This window comes from Ambystoma mexicanum, chromosome 2q (assembly GCF_040938575.1).
Source record: "Ambystoma mexicanum isolate Mex_15411 chromosome 2q, UKY_AmexF1_1, whole genome shotgun sequence".
NCBI classification, from domain to species: Eukaryota; Metazoa; Chordata; class Amphibia; order Caudata; family Ambystomatidae; genus Ambystoma; species Ambystoma mexicanum.
This window is the reverse complement of record NC_090924.1, coordinates 105,342,424-105,366,548: the sequence shown is the minus strand read 5'-3', so window position 1 is coordinate 105,366,548 and position 24,125 is coordinate 105,342,424. Positions and strand designations below refer to the sequence as shown.

The window sequence follows — 24,125 nt, the reverse complement described above, 5'->3', positions numbered from 1 at the left end:
GGTGGATAACTGATAAGGGGAGAGCGAGGAGCAGAACAACCCATGATTTGTGATACAAAGAGCAAGAGGTGATGCCGACAAATCAAGTCCAGAGCTGGGGTGGGGTGGGCATTGTCGAGGTGCCTGTGTGTCTGGTATAAAGAGGAGCTGACTATTATTTGAAAGGGCCAATTTGACCTCAGAGTTTTCGACTGAGCACGTGCTAATGACCAAGTGCACACCATGTGATTTATTTTAAAATGTGTTTATTGGCATTTAGTTATGTTTACAAAGCGGCACCACTGCTGGGTGCGTGTACAACTGCCAAGATAACAGTTTTTCTTTAATTATGGTGTACCACATTAAACAGTAACATTTCAAACAACAATTAACATTAAACTGTCTCCTTGTCTGTCGTAAAGAATGTTCTCCTAGCTCCCGACAGGGTGGGTATCTGGTTAGGGGGGAGGACGTTTCGGGAGTTATCTGGGCCTTTGATGGTTTCACGTCGAGTGACTAACTAGCCTTGTGGGTCTCAAGACCACCCAGGTGATTTGTTCAAGGGGGTTTGTCGTCTGAGGCGTGAAACAATTTTGTCATGATGTCTTTCCAAGCCACTAGTGTCATGCTCGAGTCTTCGGTGGATCTAGCTACACTGTCCCCTCAGGCCCTTGTTTCAGCATTTGCCCACTTCTCAAGCTCTTTACGCCACACTTTATAGCTCGGTCCTGCAGGCATTTTCCAATGACATTGCGGTAGTTCTTTTAGCCACTATGTACATTATGTCCATCAGTTTAACTGGGTGCTTGAGTTTAGCTAGTCTGGGATAGGTTCCCAAAAGGCATTCAGCTGGGGTCCAATCATATCTGGTCACACCCACTTCCTCACATCTTTGTTTTATTTTTGCCCAGAGGCTCTGTGTCTTGTTCCATTCCCATAGCATGTGGATCAGATTTGCGTCATCTGCCCCACACCAGGTACAGTTAGGTTTCATGAATTTGCTGAATGCAGCCATTTTGCTCAGGGTTAGGTAAGTGCGGTATAGTACATTTATCTGTATCAATCGGAATCTGTGGTCTCTAGATACTTCTTTGGGGAATGTCAATGCTCTATCCCATTGTATGTCTGTCGTTACCTGTCCCATGCCCACTTCTCATTTATTCTTTAGATCAGCACTCCGAGGGTTGGGAGTGTCAATTAAGAGGCTATAAATTTGGGGCACTGTTTTCCCTCCCTCTCCCAGATTATACAGCAGTATTATGAGAGGGTCTGTGTCTGGTTCCTCTAGCCAGGTGTCCCATTTTGCGAATCTTATGCTACCAAAAGGTATTGGCCGGTATGAATATCGTCTTCTGCCTGTAACGTTGCGAACTCCTGGAACATTTCCTCGGTATGTAGGTCGCCCCAAGTATACACCCCCTTTTTTCCCAGAGCCTGATATTATTCAGATCTTCATCGGAGATTATTGGCACTTCCAGGGAGTAGGGTTGATTGAGGTGCATGATCGTTTGGGTCCTATGCCATATTTTCCTACCCAAAGTCACCAGAAAGGGTGCGTTTCTTAACAGGTTTGGGGGACCCAAATTAGTTCTTTCAGTTGTATCGGGGGGGGATCATGGTCTGTAGCAGAGGAGTCTCTGAAGTAGTCTCGTCTGCTAACCACTTGGATACAAAGCCCAACTGAGCTGCAAGATAATACTTCTCTAAGTTCGGTAGTTGAATACCTCCTTGTTTATATGCTAAGACTAATGTGGATAAAGCCACCCTGTGTCTGCCTCTTCCCCATAAGAATTCCCAGATTATTGTATCGAGTAGTTGAAAGAAGGGTTTTGTGATGTAGAAGTGCACATTTTTGAACCCATAGAGGAATCTAGGGAGGACAATCATTTTAACTATTGGGGCTCTGCCCATCATAGATAGGGGTAGTTTTGTCCAGAATCCCGTAGATTTACGTAGTGCAGGCAGTGCCGCCCTTGTGTTATGTTCATGCATTAATTCTGGGGTATGCATTATCTGTATCCTGAGGTATCTGAATGACATGGTCTGCCACTTTATGCCTACCAAGGGTAGTTCTTCTACATTCTTATCTTTCAGGCCTGCTAGGGGAAACGGGCAGGATTTGGCTCTGCTGAATTGTATGCCTGAGACCTTACCGTAATTGTCAAGGACTTCCAGCATTGTGGGCACATTGAGGTGAGGGTTTCGGACATTTATTAGTACGTCATCGAAATAGAGTGAGATGATGTGATCCACTCCGCCTAGCCGTATTCCTGCGTTAAAAAATTGTTGTCTAAAATAAATAGCGAAGGGCTCCAAACCCAATATATAAAGCATAGGCCCCGTCTGGTTCCTCTGCAAATGTCCCATGTCTGCGACACATATTTCCTAGATTTCAGCCGTGCCCTTGGTTTATTGTAGAGAATTTTGATTAATCTAATGAACCCTTGGCCAAAGCCAAATCCCTCTAGAACTGCCACCAGCCACTCCCAATATATAGAATCAAATGCCTTGATGGCGTCTAAGGATAACAATGCATACCTCTCCTCTCTTGTGTCAGTGTGGGCTATTATGTGCTGGAGCCTGTGCAGGTTCATAGTAGTGTTACGACCAGGCACAAAACCATTTTGGTCCATGTGGACAATGTCGCCCATTACTCTGGAAAGCCTCTTTGCTAGGATTGTTGTTAATATTTTTACATCATAGTTGAGAATGGCGAGCGAGCAGTAAGAGTCACACTTATCTGCAGGTTTATTGGGCTTGAGCATTGGGACCACAGGGGTTTCTCTCATGCCATCAGGTAGGATCCCTCTTTTATAAGTCTCCAAGAAGACTTTGTGTAATAGAGGTGTCAGTGAGGATTCATATGCATTGTAAAACTCTGGGGGCAGTCCGTCACTGCTCAGAGTCTTACACATAGCCAGGGATCTAATTGCTTCTTTTACGTCCTCAGGTGTCATGTCCATGTCTAAGGTTTCAGATTGTGCAAGAGATAATTTGGGCAGACCTATCTCTTCGAGCGTATCAACTATTTGTTCTTGGGGAACCCGGTTTTCATGGGAGTATAATTGTGCATAAAAGCATTTAAAGTGTCATTAATACTCTGTTGGGTTTGTGCAGCTTGCCTACCTGATCCTGTAATGTAGTGGTTATGTGCCTGGGGTGTTCTTTTCTGCAGAGCCAGGCCAGTAACCGGCCAGGTTTGTCTGGCTCTGCGTGTGTTCTGTTTGTTCTGGTAACAAAGTCAAATTTAGACAATCTGCTCCACACCTCATTGCAATTCTCTCTAAGTGTTCTAAGTTCTTCCTCTCTCCTTGGGGTGTCTGTGGGGGCGGCCTCTAACCTCACAATTTCCTGCTCCTTCTGGTCTAATTCGTCACGTAGTAGCCTCCTGATACCGCCAGCTTTTGCTATGATTTCTCCTTGTGTTACTACTTTTAGGGCTTCCCATAGTGTACTTACGTGTTCCACACTTCCAGTGTTTTCTATTATAAAGTTATCTATGGAGTCCTGCAGCCCATCTTTGAACACCGGATCTTTCAAGGTCTCTACAGGCATTCTCCACATGGGGATAGGAGGTTTGGGGCCAATATGGTTCCATTCTATCAGGAGTGGGGAATGGTCCAAAATAGTTCTTCCTAGGTATTGCGCACCTTCTATCTGGGGTAAGTGCTCCCTGCTTATGAAGAAATAATCTAGTCTTGTGTGGAGGCCATGTGGGGATGAGAAGTATGAATACCCTCTCTCCTCGGGGTGTAGATCTCGCCATGGATCTGCTAGGTCAAGTTCATTCGTCATGGCGTTCAGGGACGTGGTGGCCACCGAAGGGCCTTTTGATAGGGGCAAAGACCTATCTAGTTCTGGGTTGTGGACGCAATTGAAATTGCCTCCCCATACAAAAAAAACTGTTTCTGTATTGTAGCATTTTGGTACTCAGCACTTTCAAGTGAGCTGGGATGTTATTATTGGGGAAGTATGAGTTCACTATGCATATTTCCATTTGTTCGAAACTCCCCCATATTACCACATATCTGCCTTCTGGGTCTTTTTCAATCTTAGTTAGGTGGAATGGTATTTGGGAATTAATCCAGGTGTAAACCCCTCTTGCGTATCTGGAATAGGGGGCTCCAAAGCCCTGTCCCCCCCCCAGTGTTCCCCAAGTTTCACCTCTGATTCTGCAGTGCAGGGTGTCTCTTGGAGCAGAGCTGTCTCCACTCTCTTTATATGTAGATAGGATTTAATTCTGTTTCTTCGGAGGTAAGTGCCCGGGGCCCGCACATTCCATGTCATTATCTTTATTCGCGTAGCCACGGTGGTTCCGCGGTGAGTTCAAGGTCCCCCTGCCCCTCACAAGGGTTATCTTCAATTATAATTAAGTCCCCACAGATTTCCTCTAGTTGCAAGTTCTCACCCTTCAGGTATGCCATTTTCAGCCGTCTACCCCTTGCTCTCATTTTGCTTCTTGGAAACTCACCAACTTTCTCAACTACCATTCCGATGAATGGTTTAACCGGAGAAAACAACAAAGAACTGCCCCGAGCAGTTGATTCAAACTCACAACGCTCGGGGGCTCCCCAGCCTTCTGGGCCTCTCCAGGCCTTTCGGTGCGGGTGGTGTGTAGGCATTCCGCCTGCACTGTTCCAGGTGGGGTGGGTCGTCCGCGTTCTTGTGTTTGGGCCTTCGGGCTCCTGCCTAATTGCGTTGACTGTTTGCTGCGGCGTGAAGTAGAGTTTCATAGGTAAAGCTGTGCTTGCATGGTGTAGCAGTCGTCATTTTGTGCTGTTTCTATCGCCCATTTATCTTTTGTTTCCTTTTATTGTTTCTTCTGCGTCCTCCGCGAGGTTATTGTGTTCAAGCCACATATTTTCTGCAGCTGGAGTCTCTAGGAAGATTGCCTTTCCTTTGTAGAGTACTTTAAGTCTTGCTAGGTAAAGTAGCATGTACTTAAGGTTAAGTTTCCGTAGTCTTGCTTTTATTGGTATGAAGGATTTCCTCGCACATTGCACCACAGGGGTGTAGTCTGGGTACATGACTATAGCAGAATCATTCCTTTTAATCACTCCACCTTCCCTTGAGAATCTTAGTATTATCTCCCTGTCACGAAAGTTTAAAATTTTCGCTATTATTGGGCGTGGAAATGACCCAGGAGGTGGCTGTTTCTGAAGAGATCTTTGGGCTCGCTCCACAGAGAACCTTTGGGTGAGTTTACCTGCCCCAATTTCCTGGAGTAGCATTGTTTCTATAAATTCTGTGGGGTTCAGGCCTTCCATGTCTTCCGGAATCCCGAGTATTCGGATATTATTTCGGCGGGCGCGACCTTACGCATCCTCGGGGCGGGGATTCAAGTCTAGCCACTGTTGATTCCAGTTCTTGAACTCTCGCTTTAAGATCTTGTGTGGCCTCGCCGGTTTCTTGTAGGGAAGCTTCCGTTTTGGTCACCCTTTCCGTCAAATTGCGGCCGTCTTGTCTCAGAAATTGTATGTCAGATTATATTTTTTCCCATCTTGTCTTCTATGGATGTTCGAAGCGCTGCAATGGCCTGCAGGATTTGAGTGTCTCTGGGGTCTACCACCAGGGCTGGTGATTCCACCGTGGCAGTGACATCCTGTATTGGTTGTTGCTTTGGCCTGACTGTTGCGAAAGAGTCAATTGTCACTGTTTTTGATTTGGTTTTGGGGGTGACATTTCCTCGCACGGGGGTTCCAGTCTTATGTAGTGGGTCAAGTGCTCTCGCCTTATGACCTATTCGGAAGTTCAGTGGTCTGCTGTGGGTAGCCTTTGCTGAGATGTTATGTCGCTGCAGATTAGGTTCCTGCGCAGGTCTTGATCCCCTTTCTACGGACCTCTGGCATTCTGTCGTGTATTTCAGTGTTCACCACTTTGATTTAGGGTGGGTAAGGCGGAGGCTTCCCTTCTAGACGTGCTTGTACCTGTCTAGCACACCTCCAGCAGCACTCATTTACCTCCACTGTTGATAGTCCCCCTTCCTGTGCTTTTAATTGCTGGTGGCTTCTAGGTGGTGCGTGGTAGTGGTCCAGTATAATCTATTCTGGCCTTATCTACCAGGTTCAGCGACTCACTTGGCGGAGTACCAAAGCAACCGCCAAGCCTTGTTTGTGGCTCCGTGTCCTGAGCCTCCCATACGTCGCTAGTGTACCACGGAGTAATGGCTTCACCTCTAGTCCATGGTTGATTGGGGCGCGCTGTATGTGGATCGGCTCCCTCTGTTTTACTGCCGTTTCCCCTGTCCGGACTCACCTCCTGTATCTCTGACCCCAGGTGGACGTCTTCTTTCGATTCGTGACTCGAGGAGGTTTTCTTAGTGATCTGCCTTCTGCGGCCGCTAGTTCGGGTGTCTCGGCCCCGCTTCTCTGGATCCAGACGGCACCGTTCTCTGGCACCGCCACTTCTTTTTGCTTTTCCGCAAGGGTTGATGGTAGGTGGCCCGCTCCGTCTACGCTTACTTGCGTTGTCTGAAGCCCTCCACGTCTTCCAGTGCGAGTCCGCTAGCAGGGTTACTCCTTTCCCGTACGGCTTTCCGCGACCTCGTCCGCTTATCAGGGATTACATCAGCCCACGAGCTTCACCTCCTGCCAGCGGAGCACAGCGTTGTGCGTTCGTCTGGGAAATCCTCCTGTAGGGGCGTTATATGTGAATCGCCACGTCCGCTCTCAAGAGGATTCCGGTCGGCGGTCTCACCCAGGAGTCCTGCCGGCTCTAAGTTCGGGCTCACTATTGTAACGCTCCACTCGTTTCTGTGATGGAGGCCGCCATTTTGGTTGCTGCAGGGGGTCTCTACGAACGGTCCGTTTTCTTCGTTACCAGTGCCGTTTTCTTGCAGCGTCTCAGTCGATTTCAGTAAAAGGGTTCTACTATGCCTGCACGTAGTTTTTATCGCTGCATATCCAATTTAATCGCCGTAATATCGTCTGATGTAGGATCATGGGCAGGAGCTCCTCAGGTTGCCGACTTCACTCCATGCGCGCTGGCCACGCCCCGTGCACACCATGTGATAAGGCCGATGGGGCGGATAACATTCCAGGTAATTCACCAATCCAGTAGCTGGGAGCCAAGGTGGTGGAATATGGGAACCACGTGTTAGAAGGTAGGGGTAGATTAGGAGGTGGCCAATCGGTCAGGGAACTAAAGGGGGAATGGTAATATGTATATAGGTTGTAGAGAATGAAAGGTGGAGGCATCACACTGTACATTGTTCACGCCATGAGTGACTATTTCCTCAAAAACCTTGCACTGGGGGCGCTGTTGAGCAGCCTGGAAAATGGCTGCCTAGCTTCTCTGCTCTGCGCCACCGGCAAACATAATCTGAGAAATAAAGTGGATCTCTTGCTGACCCAGACTCTATCATTTTCCACCGGCCTGCTGAAGCGCTGGAGCACCGGCGACCCAACTTTCATCGAGCTGTGTGCCCTGCGGGCCGAGTGCGGACCCATCCTTGGCTTGGCCGCTTTGGAGTTTTACGATGGGCTCTTCCCACGCTGGTCACTGTGGAACCCGCCTCCCCTGCTGAGTACGCAGCAACCTCCCTCCAGGCGCTGCCTCCAGAGGCCCTGCGCCAACGAACTGTTGCGACCAACATCTTGCAACACCCAAGCCTGCCCAGCCCCCCGTGAACTGGAGCGGGTCCGCTGGGTGGCGCGGGGTATCTGGGAACGGTGTGCCTTGGGACCCCTGGTGCTGCAGGGTTGCAGAGGAGCCGGCACTGTGACTCTGCCTGTCCCTCGGGCCTCTGCTGCAGCATGCATCTCATTGGAGGGGGAGACAGTGATCTTGGGGACGCCAGGCCTGTGTGCTCTGTGCCCATTATTAGGCAGAGCTGTTCGTGCAGTGCGCATCCCTGTTCTCTGTCTACAGAAGGGTCACCCCCTCGCCAGCGCCGATTGTCTTGGCCATGGTTCTTCCTGCCAGGGGTCCTACCATCCTCCACCCAGGCGTCCTGGGCCCTGCGACCACGCTGGACCTGCTCCCATTGCCTGGAGACCGCATCACGACTCCGCCGGACACCCGACTGGGGTGCCGCATGCATCCGGCCATCTGCTGCCCTGGCCCATGTGCCTCTGGGTCATGTGGGCACTGCTCCACGACCACCCTGTCTGCAGCAGAGATGGGGAAGCACTAAGGATCACCTGTGTGCTGCACATTCTCTACTCAGGCAACATACTGCAGGACCGCTCCACTCTCCCCGTAACACGGCTCCTCTAAAGGTGATTCCTCGTGATTGTATCCGTTGGTCACGGGCCCAGGCATGGCCGTCCCGAGCCCACTACACCTCCGGGTGGCATGAGTGGAGTTAGCCCGTTCTCCTCCTCTCCCTCATGCCCGGCTACACCCGGCCTGGCCCACACCACTGCAACTGTTCACAACACCTTTTCATACCCGGATTGGTGCGTAATCTCCCCCCCAGCTGGAGCTGTGGTCTCTGCAATGTTTCTGATATTGTCTGTCTGGTTGGGTGCATCTGGACCTGTGCAGCTTGGTGGCGGCCCCCATGTTTCCCCTATATTTGAAGCCTAACTGTCACCCTCGTCACCCTCTGGGGTCTCCTTTCTTTCTCTTGTGAGATTCCCCCTCCATTGGCCTGACCTGAACTGCCTACCCCCTCAAGGGGCTGCTTTCAGTTTCACAGGCGGGGAGCACTTGGAAAGGGCGGTCTACTTTGGTGGCTTGCGTCGAAACAACTGCCTAGTCTGGTACTTTCACACCTGAGGCCTGCACATTGTATCCACGGTCATCATCAAGTGGGGCCCCGGGGTAATCAAGTGCTCGAGTACGGTTGCTGCAATAGCAACTCCAGATTCTGCAGTTCACCCTATCCCTCAGTTGGCCACCTCTGATAACGTCCGCCCGAGCCTCCACTCCTTCACCACACTGTTCCTATAGTGACACCTTGAGCAGGGGAAAGGTTGATAGGTCAGGTCTTCCCGCTATGACTAAGGGAGCCAAGGGGGGGGGGGGAGAAAGGAAAACTGGTGCCATGGACAAGTTCGCCATGTCGACCCTGAGGTCTTAACAGGGCACCTCGACACACGCTCCGGGGGAGCCTTTCATGCCGTCCTCTGCCCCACCCCCAGATCTCACCAGCATGATGCAGGCCATGGCCAAAAACATTTGCGCCCATTCAGGAAAAACTAGATGACATTAATGCAAATGTGGCGTCAATGCGCATGAAACTGGCTCACGAGGGAGCCCGCATCACTGAGGCTGAGACCAGGATTGGGGCTAATGAAGATGGTCTGCATGCCCTTCAAGATATAGTGGCGACTTTGACCAGACACATGAAGTTCGTTTTTAACAAGTGCAATGACCTCGAGTCCCGCTCATGACGAAACAATGTCCGCATTATCAGTGTCCCCGAGGAAGCCCTCAAGAGGGAGGTGGCCACTGAAAACCTACTAAAAGAGGTTCTGGGAGATCCTACTCTAGCCTTTTTTTTTTTTTTTTTCGGTGGAGTGCGCCCACCTGGCCAAGGCCCCCACCCCAAGCCAGGCGACGTCCCCAGACCCATTATTGCGAAAATTCTGAGCTTCCAGGAAAGGGATCAGCTTCTTAAGCTGGTTTGGGAAAAGGGGGAACTGAGGCTGGGATCTCAGATCATCAGGATCTTTCAGGACTTTTCCACTGGTGTGAAACAAGAACGTTGCCAATTCAGCGAGGTCAAGAAGATGCTCAGAGAGAGAAATATCCCTTATGCCACGATATTTCCAGCTCGCCTAAAACTCACTTTTCGCAACAAACTATTTCTTCACTGTCCCAAGCGAGGCCGTGAAATTCATTGAGGCACAGATCCCTATGCCGAACCTGCAACTATCCTAATGGAGGACATCTGACATAACGGAGGAGATCTGGTTCGCGTGTAACCATTTCAGCTGTCTGATTTTTTCATCCCTATGGGCCGATAGAGGCATACTAAAGTAATTGCTGCCAATATAAGCCACAGTTGGGGAGGTTCCCCCACCCTTAGTATTGTTGTCTGTGGTTGCGGCAATGGTGTACTCCCTTGCAGTTGCAATGGTTAGGTTCAGGGGTAAGCAGTCTTCTGGTCCATTTGGACTGCTACAGGGGAGTGGGAGGATGGTGGGTGACACTGCCAGGTTGGGGTTAGCAGTGAGGGTGCGGGAGGGGGGTTTCTGTTCTGGCACTGCCAGCGACCGGCCAGGTAGCTCTGCTGATTTCCCTGGCTCGCCTCCTGGATGCTCTTGGGGGAAAACTTTAAATTTGTTGGTGATTGGGTGCCTTGAGAGGGAGGTCTCGATACTCACAGTTTGGAAGGCCGGTACAGCTTATTTGTCACATGTCGAAAAGTCACACAGAATATGGCACAGCAACTGAGATTTCAAAGTTGGAATGTCAGGGGTCTTAGGAATGTGGTCAAGTCTTGCAAGGTCTTCTCATATGTGGTGCAGCACAAAACCAATGTACTTCTGCTCCAGGAAACCCATGCCAAGGAAGCAATATGCAGGAGTATGGCCCCCGGCTTGGGCCCTAACAGATACTTCACATCCTTCTCCTCCCAATCTCGCAGAGTTGCAAACCTAGTGCACAAAAACCTGAGGTTTGTTGAAAGAAAGGCTCATGTTGATCCAGAGGGGAGATTCGTTGTATTGCATTGTGTGTTGGAGGGCATGGAGATGGTGCTAGTTAACACTTACCGCCCTAATATAGATTCTCCGGAGTTCTTTGAGACGCTGGTGTGACTCCTGTCTTTATACGTGGGGCTGCCTGTGCTGTGGGGAGGGGATAGGAATTTGATATTGGATCTCACACTGAACAGAACTAGCGCTGCCCCTCTCCCGCAGTCCAGGGCTTCCCGCAGGCTACACTCTCTCATGCTTTCACTAGACCTTTGCAACCCATGGCGTATTATGCACCCACATACCCGGGACTATACATTCTACTCCACTGTACACGATATGTCCTCCTGTATTGATATGTTCCAATAATGGGGAGAGTTACTGATTCAGATATTATACCCCACACCCTCTCTGACCACTCCCCGATCTTCCTGATGCTGCGTATGGGGGGGTAGTCGGGGCACCTGTCCCTGGAGGTTTAAATTGGCTGCACTCACTGATATTGTGTTCGGCGCAGATATGAAGGCAGACATAGATACCTTTTTTGCCAACGAAATTGCAGGGGATACCTCGCACAGAATTAAGTGGCAGGCCTTTAAAGTGTTCATTAGAAGTATGGCGATATCCAGGGAAGATGGGGTCCTCAAGTGCATACGCAGAGTCTTGGAGAAATCTGAAAATTCACACAAGAAACTGGAAACCGAGTATGCCCGTTCCCCCCAGCCTAGTACCCTGCTACAGATCAGATTGGAACTAGAAATATTTGAAACATATGCTGTGCGTGAGGTTCGCTACTTCTCCCGTCCCATGGCCGCCAGGAAATACGGGGAAGGGGACAGGCCCGGCAGGACACTGGCCAGGCTAGTACAGACGGAAAGAGGGCGATCACATAGATGGGAAGGGGGAACGGGTGTGGGCGGACACCGAGGTGGTGGAGGTTTTCGGTTTTTTACCAGGACCTATACTCGGCAGGTCCTCCTCTGGGCCACCCGGCCCTACACGCGCTCCTTGAGGATGTACCAATGTCGCATCTCAACCCCCAAAACAGAGATGCACTCGAATCTCCTATTTAACTTGAGGAAATTATGAGAATCCTCTCCGTTCTGCCCAAAGGGAAAGCCCCGGGTCCAGATGGGCTAATTCCAGAATTTTACCATGATTATGCAGTGGAGTTGGGCCCCGTTCTTCCAGATGTGCGGGAGGAATCCTTACGGTTAGGGCTACTTCCCCATTCACTCTGCGAAGCAGTGATCACAACTCTCCTTAATCTGGACAAACCCATTGACCTCAGCGGCTCCTACAGGCCCCTGTCCCTGAGGAACTGCGATACCAACATTTTTGCCAAAATTATTGCCAACCGCCTACTCCCCCTAATGCCACATTTAGTCCACCCCGACCAGGCTGGGTTCATTCCCGGAAGATCTACCTCCCTTAATATCAGACGACTTTTTAATGTGTTGGCACCCCTGGACCCTCAGTCGCGCGCAGTGGCAGTCACCATAGATGCTCAAAAGACTTTTGACACGGTGACCTGGGAGTACCTGTGGGTGGTCCTTGAGAAGATGGGGATTGGCCCTAATATGATACGATATATTCAACTCCTATACACACAGCCAGTTGCTAGGGTGAAGGTAAACTCCTTCATGTCTGGACAAATTCTACTGGGTAGAGGAACCCACCAGGGATGCCCTTTTTCCCCTATCCTGTTTGCCCTGGCCATTGCGCCCATGGCAGACTTCATTAGAGAGAGACATGGACACTGATCTCCGCCTGATAGGGACACTATCTCCGGGCGGCCTATTTGCAGATGACGTACTTCTGTAGGTCCGCGACCCACACCTCAATCTAGACCTCATAGTGCAGGACATCATTTGTATCAGACAATTCTCTGGTTTCACAAATAACCCATCTAAGTCGGAAGTATTTCTGCTCACAGACAATGCCCCCTTAGTCCGGGGCCGTTTCCCCCTTCGCTGGTCGGCTGACCACATAAAATATCTGGGGGTGACTGCGTCCAGAACACGCCTTGAGCTACTGAAAGACAACTACGACTTGGCCGCGGCGGCCGTCGAGGACAAAATGCGTAAGTAGGAGAACCTCCCACTGTCCACCCCGGCAAAGCTCTCACTCAGAGCAAATGACTCTGCTACCTAAATTACTCTGTGTGTTCTCCAACAACCCAATCTGGCCTGGTAAAGACTACTTCACCAGACTACATGCGCTCTTTGCTCAGTTCCTATGGCACACTGGTGCGGTCCGGAAAAAGTGGACCGAACTGACTGCCACATATGATATGGAGGGGGGGGCGAGGTCTCCGCATCGCACACCAAATCATACTGGATGTCCTCCCAGGCACAATATGTGTCATACTGTTATCTAGTGGTGCTTCCCCCACCACATGTCAAACTGCAATCGATGGCTGCTGGTTGCACCGACCTCAAGACCCTAGTGCTAGACACTTGTTACAGGGATGACTCCCCGCTGGACTCGGTGGCCTCTACAACGAAGGCCTGGCAGCTGATCTTTGCCCAGGTGGCAGGCTACACCCCCTTTCTATAAATGACTCCCAATCTGGAATTTCCCAGGGCTACTGCCGATGCGCAATAAGGCGATCCAAACACATTGGGAGGCACTGGGTTACAGAGCACTGGCTGACCTATTTCCAAATGGGACATTCATCACGCCGCAGACCTGGAAACCGGGCCACAGAGATAATGGAGGGGACCTATTTCAATACTATCGGGTCTGCACTGCGAATGCATCCCACTTGCCAGCGTACACCCAGGAACCCCCAGAAAAGCTGCCTCTTGCTTACATTTCCAACTCGGGGGATAGTAGCCACATAGTGTCCTCACTGTATAAAATGGTATTGGGTAAGATGGGCTTCCCTCCCACAAAGCACGGTCACGTTGGTCAGAGGACACCCATTGGGCACACATACCAGCAGGGTCTCCCTCCACTTTCGCCTTAACATTCCTGCAATTTAAGATTCTACATCGCCTGTCCTACACTCCCGCCAGACTATCCAAAATGCCCCCTCTCACACTACATGGTTGTCCCAGATGTGATGAAACATCAGCTGACCATCTCCATATGTTCTGGGGATGCTCGCGACTGGAGACGTTTTGGTTAAGAATCATAGATGTTCTCCCTGACATAACTAGCACCTCATTAGAGAAACACCCTGTGGGTGCGTTGTTTGGTTTGTGGTCTGGGACCCTGGGTAGAAATGACCGGGCCTTTGCCAACATTGGTTGCATGCTTGCTAAAAGGTCAATACTCCTTCATTGGAAGAATAGGTTCCCCCCCACCGTGTGCGAATGGATGAAATGACTGATCCTACCTGGCCCGAGAAGACATTGTTGTAGCTGATGTACTCTTTATATGTGATGAAGTCTATACTGATATAATCTGGTGTTTATGTACAAGACCACTGTCTAAAGGGTAACCCCCCCCCTTCTTTGTTGTACCTTCAGTCGCCAACGTTATAAATAAAAGTTTTTTTTTAAAAAAATTTGAACTGAGAGCTCTGTATCAATTTGGTTCTATGGGACCTTCTGATACCGTATTCCTTTTTGTAACACAGAATAAATCTTGTTTTCGTTGCAATGCGGTGCACCAAGCCATTTTCCCTAAAGGAGTGTTTTTTATTGTAAGGTTGTCTGGAGGTCTTACCTTACACACCCTTAGGGTTTAGGGACGTCTGTGCTAGGCAATCGGACCGCAGCAACCAGAAAAAGGTGAATCTACAAAAACAAGGACGCCAACTTTGATTTATTGGGCTTGAAGCAAGACACCCCAATATACACAATCATCACTGCCAGAAGTACTTAGAATTACCCCAATCAGTGGACAGCATAAGGATGAGAGCACATGAGTATCTCAGGCTGAAATCCGAAAGTTAAAAATGTATTACAGCTATACCTTTAATTTGAGGATTATGACAAAGTAATGCAATAAATGGAAAACCAATAAGAAAATCTTTGCAACAATATCCTTTATCGGCGCACAACTTGAAAACTTAGTAGGCATCATTATATCATCAAACAAAAATGATGCACCTCCTGATGAACTGCCATATCATAAGGCAGGGAAACATGTGTTGAGGATCAAATCTCAAAATAAATAGGTGCAACCTTTGTACCCATCAACAAATCACCAGAATGACAGTATAATACTAACTACCTCAAAAGCAACGTGTAAGAACACAGAGTCATCATCACCTACCAATAAAGAAATCAGCAATTGATCGATATCCTATCCAATTATTTACTCAACTAAGGATCCACAAACTTCAAGAACCCAAGAGTAAACAAATTGAGGACAAAAACTGAATGACAATGAATTCAGTCATGCAATGAAATAAGGATCTAAAGGCAACAATTGAATAACATTAAAGCCTATTAAAAATTGAACCAAGGATCCACAAACATAATGAATAAGGAATACAGCAACTGAACGATTACCAATTCAATTGTTCCTCCTACATCGGATCCAATAACCTAATGAACTCAATATAGGATAGGTTTCAAAGAACTGCTAAAGACACAAGTGTATACATACCATAATTAAAATGCATCAAAATAAAGTAAAAAACTTGAATAAACTACAATGTGAATACTGTCATCATTTATACCTATTATTCAACAAATACAATTGCAACCAGTGAAAGCGCAACTGGATTCTTATCTCTTTGGTCTATTGGGCATGTAAGGCTCTCCAATAGCATTAAAGCATGACACAGGCAGAGATGCTGACTGTTTTCCTATCAAGGATTGGGGAAATACACAGAGCCTATTTCCCAAAATGTTCTCTGCTCATTGAGGCGAATCCGGACTAAAATGGCATGAAGGATAAAAAACAGGTGTTAGGCAAAGTTTGTATGCAGTACCCTTTGGGACCACTACACACAACTACGACTACAGGTGTAAGCAAAACCAACCTTTGGTATAAGTCTGGACTACACAGTTTTGTGTTAGCGTTGCTGGGCAGCCAGGCTTATCTCAAGAGGGAATGTGAGCTGTAAGGATGTTACACAGATGTCTATAATTACAAGTCTTCAAATAGACTCTTATACTCAAGGTTTCTTGGTAAAACACTTATTCATTTATTTCAGTCGTTATAAAACATTCACTAGAAGGAGGCAATCTATATCACACAAAAATATACTTCAATACTTCACACTATCCGGTTCTGAGGCATTTAAACTACTTTGAAGGAGGAGCAAAATGGCATTCAGAGCATTTGAAGTAGGAGCAAAAAGGCATAAGTTATTAAAACAGATATTACAGGTACTCTTAAACAGTGCAAATAGTTGAGTTCCCCAGAAGAGTTGATTCAATGCAAAAGGTTAGGCCAAAGTCAATGGGCTAAAGTCTTCTATAGGATAAAGCAGTTCTGGAAGTTAAGCGGAAAAGTCTTTGCCAAAGTTCTCAGAAGTAGTTTGTAAGAGAAACATTCATATGTTGGGTCACAAGCTGACTAGGCCTGTAAGTTGCCAAAGTTTCAAGCACTTTCCCAGTGAGAGGCAAGTTCTCTCAGTCAGGTTTTCACAGTACTTTACAATGAAGAAAAAGATGCAGCTGAAGACGTCAGTTTCTGGCAGTTCCTGCAGATCTTGCTGTTCGTGAGCCTCAGTCGTGGGGACAAGAGGGAGGATGTCGGGGGACTCCTGCACTGCACTGGGACTGGTCAAAAAGCTGGCAAAAACAAATCTTCAATTCTGGTAGCTGTATTCAAGCACACAAACTGGTGTCCTTCTGTCTGGCTATTCGGTTTCCTCCAGCACTCTGAGGAAAATACAACCAGCTCTGAGAATGGTATCCAGGTGGCTTACAAGTTGATTGGTCCCACCAACTCAAAAGGGAGAAGTCGTCCTTGAAGGGCTTCTCTGCCGAGATGAACTATGGATTTGGACCTGCAGCAGGGCTTCACCGGGCAAACCAACGGTCTAGGAGTTGCAGCAGCCGTCCTCTTCCAGCTCATCTTCAGTTCTTTCGTTCCAGTGGTTGACTCTGCCTTCCAAGCCAAGAGACTCGCCTTTTATCCAGTTTCCTCCCATTCATTCCAGCCTAGCTGCCACTCACCCAGCAGGGTGGCTGTCCTTGCCGGACAGTCAGCCAAACCCGCCTTTTATCCAGTTTCCTCCCATTCATTCCAGCCTAACTGCCACTCACCCAGCAGGGTGGCTGTCCTTGCCAGACAGTCAGCCAGCCAATCACGCCAGAATGCCATTTGGGTCTCCTAGGAGACTAAGCAAAGGGAGTTTCGGGCACTTCTTCATTTCCTGCCCACCGAAGACACTTGGGCGCCAGAGGCAGTCTTCAGTCCTGAAGCCTGCCAAAGGCGTAGGAACAAAGGGACCAGACCTGGTTTGGCACGCAGAGACAAACTCTTGAAGGACCTTTCCAAAAAGAAATGGCAAAAAAAGAAGACCGGAACCTGTTTAAACAAAGGGGGCTCAGACACCATCTTGAAAAACATGGCTCCCGCGATTTAATACTACCGGTGTTCGCGGTCGGGAAAAATCATGGTAGCTCATTGTAAATCCACTGCCACCAGCCATTTCGAGAAGAAAGGGTAGCATTTGACTGCTACACAAGTTTCTAGACATAGGGGATACCAAGTAACCACTCCAGCCCTCTATGGTAATATAGTGTGTGCTGGGTCTTGGAATTTGGAAAGACTAGAAAGTCAATTTCACTTTACTTTCTCTGGGAAACAGTAGTTTATCCCAGAGAAGGTATCTAAACCTTGGGACAGCCTAAAAGGCTTCCCTGTGTCACTGCACTGAGGGTGCTGTGTGACCCAAATGTTAATGTTAAAGGATATTTGTACCGCGCACCATCACCTCCGGAGTGGTCCCCTGGTGCTCCGAAAAGATGATGCCTATGGAGTTGTCTAAAGCTCCACAATCAAGGAACGCAAGAGTAAAACACATAAAAATACATGAGAGAGTGGGAAAAAAAGGCTCACACTTTCCCAGGTAAAAAATCAAGTCCTCAAAATCCAGCAAAGTTACTGGGGGTCTCTAAGGTGAAGGGAATTAGCACATTTATGAGAATTCTCCATAACAACAGGCAGAGAGCATCTCCGGTCCCTGGGGCTGCTCTGGTGGTTGCCATGGTTACGGGCAGCTTTCTGGTGGGCTGATGGTGCGCTCTGGGGCATGTGTTCGACTTTAAGAGGTCTGGGATCTCTGGATGGAGGTTGCTTCAGTTTGTCATGGGGGCTCTACTGAGAGAGAGCTGTGGAACTTGTCTGGACGACTCTGTTGCTCGTGTTCTACTTCTGGTTGTGCAATTCATGGGGGTTGCGGCTACTGGATTTCCGCCTCCCTCGCCTACCTCTCCCTCCCGACCTGGCTGAATTAACTTGGTTCATGTAATTGAGATGGCCGGGTCAGAGGTGGGGTTATATCCCCATGGGGTAGAGACCTAAGGGGAAAAATGAAAGAGAAGAGGAATTCCTGGGGGAGGCAGGATCCCTCATATTGGAGTAGGAATAAGACTAGGAATAATGAAGATAACCGGTAAGTAATCCCCCATCACTCTTCGAGCCTGCCACTGTACATGGCGGGAGGTAGTGCCTTTATCAAAGATGTATGATCTGTCTCAGGGTTTTTTCTTTCCTATTGTATGCTTTTGCCATTCTATTTTGCCATTCTTTTGTGTCAAATTTACCACCATTCTGTCATGCATACCTGTCATGTAATAGCACTCTTTGAACTTATCACTGTACCCGAGAGTTCCCATGTCAAAGATCTACAGTACGCAATGTGTACGGTTTCTCCTGAAAGCCACTTTTGAGTTTCCTTAGCATTATAATAATATATTGGCGTTCTATTCTGCCATTCCCGCTTTTCAAAATAGGGTTAATCTATCATGTACAGTTGCCATTTACTAGAACGTCCAAGTGCCTAAAAGATGGGATGTTGTTAGTTAAAGGGTAGCATTATTTGTTTGTGAGGCTGCTTAAATAGGGGCGTGGGAAGGTTATACTGGTTGTTCAAATGTTGGCTCTGAAAACATGAAATTTCACACGTTATGTACATTTTTAAAATCAATGGAAACTGAATTTGAAATTAAAAATAAATAAATAACATGCCACTGTCCCAGATGGGAGAACCTATGGCAAGGATTTTGATATACGTAGCAGAGGTTTGTCCAAACGTCACATATTCTTTTTTTTTAGTATAGTCTAATTGCATTCTCCTCTGTCATTCTTCTTTTCCATTGCTTTTAGGTCGACCCAACTATTGTCCATCACCTAGTACGAAGATCAAAAACCACAAATGCATGCATTTTTCCTACAACCAGTGCTGGTCAATGAGCCGGCACTTGCCGGGTGCAAGATCTGGCATCAGATGTCTGGCTAGATCTCGGACTGCCTCAGCCATCACAAGGCTTTACTGTGCCCCCATCTTTGCAGATTTCAGGTTCTACTTGCTCGTCCTGTTTTCTTTGTTCTGGCCTGAAAGGGACACCACAGGAATTAATGGGCCATGACTATCACCAGGTGGGGGCCATCACTGGTAAAAGCAAGATTTCTACCGGCTGGGCAGACTATTGTTTACCAAATGTGCTTCTTACACTTTCATAGAAAAAAACAAAAAGTTATTTCCAAACTCATAATTGCTGCATAAACTTGCATTCACTAGTTTTCTTTGAAATGTTTTTTTTTACAAATAACTTGTAATTTGTGTGGCCCTTACTTTGTGTTTTATCACAGGTTATATTTGTAAAGATGTTATATGCTTGTCAAACTGATTACTCACAAATAATGCTTCTGTTGTGCTGTCAGCAGTTATTAGGAAATTAAACTGTGGGTTCACGGGTGCCAACTTTTAACTTTCTCTACACGGGTTGAAATACCCCCACCTCCGCCCTGAATATAAGCAAGCGATCAGCCCAACCCCTGCTCTGAGCAAACACATTTTATAGCACTTGTTTTTTTTAATAAGGAATTCCAAAAAGTCATACGATTAACAAGCAGTTTTTAATATATAACATCTCAGCCACAGTCTCTAAACGTGCTGAGCTACCCTGGTAACCTTAGCATGTCTATGGATCCCACAATGTACTAAAAATCACTGCATTACAACACAGTTGTGGGTGTACAACTGCCATTGAAGTGATTCCAAGTGAAATACAACTGCCATTGAGGTGATTCCAAGTGAAAGAGAGGTCCATGTGGCGTTTGGAAAGAAGCAGCAAGAGAGAAATTGCCCCCATTGTAAAACTATTATTTTGAACATGTCATTTGAGTGTAAATGCCAACTACGCCACCTTCTCCAAACTCCGCCCCCGCCCTACTGCCTACAAAAAAACACACACACTAAAGCGTCATCGGCCGCTTTCAAAATAACAATACACTTCACTTGGCCATTCCCCTCTCACTCGATACACACACAACCGCATTCACTTAAACTAACACTGGAACAACAACTCCGTCGCTTAGACAACACCACACCATGCCTCTAACCTGGGGCGCACACTAAACACGTACGCACACCACGCTTTCTTGCCTGGTAAGCTCTCTGCTTTAGTCTGTAGTTCATTACTCAATGCTCCGGAAGCGAATAATGTTAGACCGCCTCCCCTTCAAGTTTTGAACATTTCCTTTTTGACTGCTGGAGGACCGTGTCTTCTGCAGGTAACAGGGCTCTACTTTGTTACTGTTCCTCGAATGGATTACTCTGCACTTTTCACCCGGAAGTACAAGGATACATCGCATTAGCAATTTGTTTTAACCGTTTATATTTACAATAGCAAACATCTCAGGCATTAGGAAAAGTATGAAGGAAATTTAATTAGTGATACACTTTGAAATGCCTATTTTTTTTTTTTTTACTGTAAAGTAACAGTAAAAAAGCGGTACTTTTTAAAACTTTGGTTAAATGTACTGAACGATTCTGTATCAAATTGAATACTTATTTAAAGTGCACGCATAGGTGAGCCATTTCATGCAACTATTGTATCAACAAGGACGGGTAGTAGTAACTAGACAACCCGTGTCATATAGATGTACAGGAGACTGGGGGTGGGGATTGTTCTCTCTTTCCATCGTTCAACAGTAGGCGTAGGGGTGCAACTAGACAAACATTTCGGTGCGTAGGACACCCTTTAAATGTTGGTATAGTGGCTAACCTCAGATGCTGTGGGGGAGGGGAAAACCTGTGTCAGGGCATCTCACTAATTACAAATTCTAATGGCACTACTCTGGTAAAGCATTAATGTTAAAAGCAGTTAACTTTCCTTCAACTCTGAAACGACAGTAGTGGCACGCCCCGCGTTGCCAGCGCTCTCAATCCTGCACCACGCTGCTCGTGGTGCGGGGTGGGACGCAGCTCACCGAGTGCAGACTTTAGCAAGAGAACCAGACAGAAACAGGGTGCCCCCCAGCCGATCTAGAATAATTATATAACTTTCCGCCGTGCACTCCAGCCGGATGTCGGTGAAAGGAACACTTTATGTAAAATGTAATAAAGTATTGTGCAAATTAGTATCATGACCATGTTTTGATACAAATGGGCTACCAATTAACAAATGCACTTTTCACATACACACCTAAGAACCACTGTGAGAATGAGCTATCTCCTATCTCATGAAGGCTCCCAGGCCGACCACAAAAGAGGAGCTCCCATCCTTCTTGGGGTTGTCAGAGTACTACGCCAAGTTCTAAGAAGCGTTTCCAACAAAAACCGAACCACTCAAGCTCATCCTGAAGAATAATGCCTCTTTCGAGTGGTCAATGGCCTGCCAATTCGCATTCGATACCATTAAATCCAGCATCTTGAGGGCCCCTACACTCTGTCCTTTCATTCCTGACAAGCACATGTTCATCACGACTGATGCCAGTGCCTATGGGTTTGGAGTAACCATGACGCAGAAGGAGAGAAAAGTCATTCCATTGTAGCTTTTGCCTCTCATGCTCTCATGGAGTGCTAGCGCAATTACTCGGTCATAGAGCAGGAGATGCTCACGTGCGCCTGAGCAATGGAACACTTCAGAAATTATAACTGGGGAGGACATTCACACTCTTCACAGATCACAAGCATCTCTTTCATATCTTAACAACAGGAGGCATGAGCAAACTTACATTGATGTTGGCTGCACTCTCAGCTAAACTGCAAGAATTTACACTCACGGTTGAGTACGTTCTGGGCTGGCAAAATTCGCAAGCTGATTGCCTATCCATATTACCACTGCCACACAAGCCGGGAGATGAATGGGATGCCAATTACTGCGTTGTAGTATCAATACAAGATGCAGGAGAGCACACCACACGCAGCATGTCAGCGGATCAATGGCTACAGCAAACCAAGCTTGATGCTACACTCCAAAAGCTAGCTCACTTCAGGATGGTCGACGAAGAACACTGCACTCCAACTGTGTCCCTATAGCAAAATACAGCGGAAGGTGACCTGCTGCGCAGAGCAGACAAGCTCATTCCGCCTGCATCACTCGTGAATACATTTCTGGCGCTTGCTCATGCTGCTCATCTGCGCTGCATGCTGTCGAAAAAGGACACTATGAGGTAGTAGTGGCCGTGCATGGAGAGCGACATGGAGAGACACATCACAACATGTGCAGCATGCAATGAAGGAGACAAATCCCTCGTCACCTTCACTCCACCAATTACATCGGTTGAATGGAACGAGCATACCTGGTGTAAAGTAGGCATAGACTTCATTGGTCCCATGGGTCACATGCTCGCAGAACACAAATACTCTTTGGTACAGTTGGATTACACCTCCAAGTGGGTGGAAGCCGAATTCATGGGTGAGATAACTACAGGTTCAACTTTTCAGGCTCTCACAAGAGTCTTCAGGAGGGAAGGATGTCCAGAGGAAGTAGTCTCAGATAAGGAAGTGCAATTCATATCGGTGGAGACGATAAACTTCCTACATAAAGCACTTCTGAGCGTCTCTCTGCCACCTACGAGGTAATGAACAAGTAGAACAAGCAAATCGCATTATCAAGAAAGCAATTCAGCAGGCAAGAACATCTGGTACAAATTGCCATGAAGCAGTGCAATGGATATTATCAGCCCACAGAGTTAATGTGAATTCCAGTACAGGTGTCACGCCATTCCAGCTAATGAAAAGATAAAAAGCCAACTCGAAGCTGAACCCAGCATGGACGCAACAGAAGACCCATGAGCAAGTCATGGACATCTCAAAGATCATGAGTAGAGTGGCAAATCATCAGAAGCATCAGAAAGAAACTTTTGATGCACGCAACTCAACGCGGGCTAGAGGAGTACAGGTTGGCGACTCAATGAAAGCACGTATGCACCAGAAGGACAAGTGTTAGTGTGCAAGGCTGCATTAAGAAGGACAGACACAACCTCTTTATTCCTTTACAAACGGAAAACTAAACTTCCTTCAACGCCTCCTCCCAACTCGCTTCCCCCGCACTGAGTCACTTCCTCCCGTGACGCAGTCTCGGGAGGGCTGCCTTAAAGAGACAGTCCCGCGCAAGAACACGCCTGGACAAATGTCCTTACGAGGAATTTTATTTGAACTTCTTTAACCATGGCTTAGCACTCTTCAACTAGTCATGGAGGTCTCTTAATGACCCTCTGGGTCGTCCTCGTGGCTCTTGACTTGAGCCACCGTCAGTATTGCCATTTGGGTGCAAATGACGCAGAACCTGAGGTTCGAGGGGAACCCACTCCTCATCCTGTACGTCATACTGTTCTGGGTCGACAGGCGGAGGTCTCTCTTCTTCCCCTCTCATGACGTGCTTGAATAATTAACTATTCCTGGTCACTTACTTTAGGTCGTTTGCTGCCGTTATCATTGTCTCTTTTACAGCAATCACTTGTAGCGGGTCCGGTGCAAACTGTGAGTCTGTTTTCTTGGTCACGTTTTGTTGGACCCAGACTTCATCTCCTACTTGAAACTCCTTTGTTTGGGCTCTCCTTCTTTCATCCATCTGAACTCTGTCTTTCTCCTTCCATTCGGCGTCCCTTCGTATGATCTCTCGATCCGGTTCAGGCCGGGCTACTGGGCTGTTGACAATTCTGGTTCCGACTTGGTACTTCATCATGAGTTCAGCTGGGGTTTTCTTAGTGGCCTCATGGGGGGTGCTCCGATAGTCTCTCAGCATTCTGCACAATGCTTGGTGGTGGTCTGACCCCTCGATTCGTACGCTTTGCATTGTCTTTTTGATTGAGGCCATGAACCTTTCTGCCATCCCGTTGGCTTGGGGCCAGGGTGGCGTGATCCTTTGATGAATGAAACCCATATACTTCGCAAATACTCAGAACTCGTGTCCACTGAATGGGCGGACCATGGTCCGACTTTATTGTGTTCGGGATCCCCCATTCACTGATGACTTCGTCGAACATGGCACTACGTGAGCGAACGCTGTGGATTTCACTTTCTTTACGATGCGCAACCTGGAGTGTTCGTCAATCAAAAGTAGCAAGTACTCTCCCTACTCGAGTGCCCCGTAGAAGTCTACCGCAACTTTTTCCCAAGGGTGATCTGGGATTTTGGTTACTCTGAGTGGCGCTGGGGGTTCTGCTTTTGCGGTGCATTGACAGGCCGTG

The 24,125-nt window shown here is 47.7% G+C and overlaps 1 protein-coding gene across 3 annotated transcripts in view; it reads right to left on the bottom strand.

Moving 5' to 3' along the window:
- Positions 1–20,254, bottom strand: part of C2QH8orf33 (chromosome 2q C8orf33 homolog) — a 429,781-nt gene extending 409,527 nt beyond the window's left edge. Inside the window, exon 1 of one of the 3 annotated variants that reach the window (XM_069646956.1) lies at positions 20,092–20,254. The gene's annotated coding sequence lies outside the window, so the exon portion shown is untranslated. Of the gene's footprint in view, positions 1–20,048 lie in introns of all 3 variants that reach the window. The other 2 variants (XM_069646954.1, XM_069646955.1) reach the window with 2 other exon arrangements.
- Positions 20,255–24,125: the final 3,871 nt, after the last annotated feature.